Source organism: Colobus angolensis, unplaced genomic scaffold (genome assembly GCF_000951035.1).
Source record: "Colobus angolensis palliatus isolate OR3802 unplaced genomic scaffold, Cang.pa_1.0 Scaffold561, whole genome shotgun sequence".
Classification (NCBI taxonomy): Eukaryota; Metazoa; Chordata; class Mammalia; order Primates; family Cercopithecidae; genus Colobus; species Colobus angolensis.
This window is the reverse complement of record NW_012119166.1, coordinates 260,822-263,862: the sequence shown is the minus strand read 5'-3', so window position 1 is coordinate 263,862 and position 3,041 is coordinate 260,822. Positions and strand designations below refer to the sequence as shown.

General features: G+C 47.1%; 1 pseudogene; it reads left to right on the top strand.

Annotated features, from left to right (window-relative positions):
* LOC105525881 overlaps positions 1-3,016 on the top strand; it is a 39,780-nt pseudogene extending 36,764 nt beyond the window's left edge.
* The last annotated feature ends 25 nt before the right edge of the window (positions 3,017-3,041 follow it).

Below are 3,041 nucleotides of genomic sequence, written 5' to 3'. Positions count from 1 at the left end.
AAAAGAACATTCATGACTCATGGAAGCAAGTCAAAATATAAACATTAACAGGAGCTTGGGAGGAGTTGATTACAATCCTCATGGATGACTTCGAGGGGTTCAAGACTTCAGTGGAGGATGTAACTGCAAATGCGGGACACATAGCAAGATATAACCCAAATTAGAAGTAGAGTCTGAAGATGTGGCTGAATTGCTGCAATCTCATTCTCTCCTCTTTTTTTCTGGGCACAGGGTCTCACTCTGTTGTCCAGGCTGGAGTGCACTGGCATGATTATGGTTCACTATAGCCTTGACCTCCTGGGCTCAAGCATTCCTCCCACCTCAGCCTCCCAAGTAGCTGGGACTACAGATGCACATCACGCCCAGCTAATATTTGTATTTTTTTGTGAAGATGAGGTTTCACCATGTTGCCCAGGTTGGTCTTGAACTCTTGAGCTCAAGCAATCCTCCTGCCTCGGCCTCCCAAAGTGCTCGGATTAATGTTGCAATCTCATGATAAAACTTGAACAGATGAGGAGTTACTTCTTATAAAGGAGCAAAGAAAGTGGTTTTTTGAGATGGAATCTCCTGGGGAAGATTCTGTGAACATAGCTGAATGACAACAAAGGATTTAGAATATTACATAAATATTAGTTGATAAAGCAGTGGCAGGATTAACTCCTTTTTTTTTTTTTTTTTTTTTTGAGACAGGGTTTCTCTCTGTCACCCAGGCTGGAATGCAATGGCACAATCATGGTTCACTGCAGCCTCGACCTCCTGAGCTCAGTGGATCCTCCACCTCAACCTCTTGAGTAGCTGGGACTGCAGGCATGCACTGTCACCACCTGGTTATTTTTTAATTTTTTTTGGAGACGGGTTTCACCATTTTGCCCAGGATTTTTAGCCCAATTTTAACATCAAGGTGCGTACACTGTTTTTTAGACATAATGCTATTGTACTTTTACTATATTATGGTATAGTGGAAACATGTTTATTATATGTACTGGGAAACAAAAAAATTGAGTGTGGCTCTCTTTTTTATAATGGCTTGGAACTGAACCCCTAGTCTCTCCAAGGTATGCCTGTAAATGACCAAACAGGAAGCAATCTCGTGGGTTTCCTATTGAAAGCTTTAAACATTTATATACCTGTTATTTATACAAAGTGTGCTTACAGGTATTTGCTATATACAATTGTAACTCATAACTTTGCTTTAGTTAACAATTGTAGAATAAAAAGTTATCAGTGGAATAGCCAGTCTCTGTAATAAATGCATACTGGCGAATTTTCTCTGAGTAGCGTGTACAGTTTGTAAATTATTTTCTTTCTGTTATGTTTGTTCTGATTGTTTATTAAGCATAACTTTGGGTCTGTCAAATTAAATATTTAAAAGTAAGCTTACATTTTGCAGTTGTTTTTAACTCCACCCTCCCCTTCCCTCCCGTCCCCTCCCCTCCCCTCCCCTTCCGACGGAGTCCGAATAGAGTGCAGTGGCGGGATCTTGGCTAATTGCAAGCTCCGCCTCCTGGGTTCACGCCATTCTCCTACCTCAGCCTCCCGAGTAGCTGGGACTACGGGCGCCCACCACCACGCTGACTAATTTTTTGTATTTTTAGTAGAGACGGAGTTTCACTATGTTGGCCAGGATAGTCTCGATCTCCTGACCTCGTGATCCTCCTGCCTCAGCCTCCCAAAGTGCTGGGATTACAGACGTGAGCCACCACGCCCGGCCTTGTATTTTTACTAGAGATGGGGTTTCACCATGTTGGCCAAACTGGTCTCGAACTCCCGACCTCAGGTGATCCACCTGCCTAGGCCTCTCAAAGTGTTGGGATTACAGGCGTGAGCCACCGCGCCCGGCCTTTTTTTTTTTTTTGGAGACAGGGTATCCCACTATCACTCAGGCTAGAGTGCAGTGGCCGCAATCTCGGTTCTCTGAAGCCTCAACCTCATAAGCTCAAGCGATCCTCCCACCTTAGCCTCTCTACTAGCTAAGACTCCAGGCATGGGCCACCATGCTCAGCTAAATTTTTAAAATCTTTTACTTTTTGTAGAGATGGGGAGCTCGCTATGTTGCCCAGGGTGGTCTCGAACTCCTGGGCTTAAGTGATCCGCCCGCCTGGGTTTCCCAAAGTGCTGGGATTACAGGCGTGAGCCATTACGCCCAGCCTCGAATAATTTAATTTTAATGTTAATTTAGTAAGTATCAGTCACCGACAGATTGGAAAAAGAAAAACAACTGGTCCCTCATCTTAATAGTGAGTAGCACTGGTTTACACAGCTAGGCTGCTCCTAGAAGGCTGACACTGCATTTTATTCAAATTTTCCTGACAGTGGGACTTAGGCAATTCACTCTGCTGCTAGGTCCAATGCTCTCATAAAATGTTTATCATAATTCCTCAACGATTAGCCTTGGTAACATCTACTGAAGTTTTTTTGTTTGCCTTTTTTTTTTTTGAGACAGAGTCTTGCTTTGTCGCCCAGGCTGGAATGCAGTGGCGCGATCTCGGCTCACTGCAAGCTCCGCCTCCCGGGTTCACGCCATTCTTCTGTCTCAGCCTCCCGAGGAGCTGGGACTACAGGCGCCCGCCACCACGCCCGGCTAATTTTTTGTATTTTTAGTAGAGACAGGGTTTCACCGTGTTAGCCAGGATGGTCTCGATCTCCTCACCTCGTGATCCGCCCGCCTTGGCCTCCCAAAGTGCTAGGATTACAGGCATGAGCCACCGCGCCCAGCCTACTTAAGTTTATTAAATGCCAGGATCCACGCTACGCCCTTCACCATTCATTCCCCAGACTTCGCTCCCACGTTCTCTTTCCATGGCGAGGGGGCGTGTCCAGCACTACGGCCGTCCTACCTGTGCATTCGTTGATCGAGCTCGACGCCCGTTACTGCCGAGTCCCGCCCAGGCCTTGCCCCCTCGTAGTCGGCCAGGCCGAGAGGAGGCGTGGCCACTGCTGCGCCGGGGCGGTCCGGGAGGTCTCCTCTCCTCCAGTGATACTCTGGGCGAGCTCGCGGGTGGGTCGCGAGTCGTAGTGGAAGCACGTGTCGCGGTCCCCAG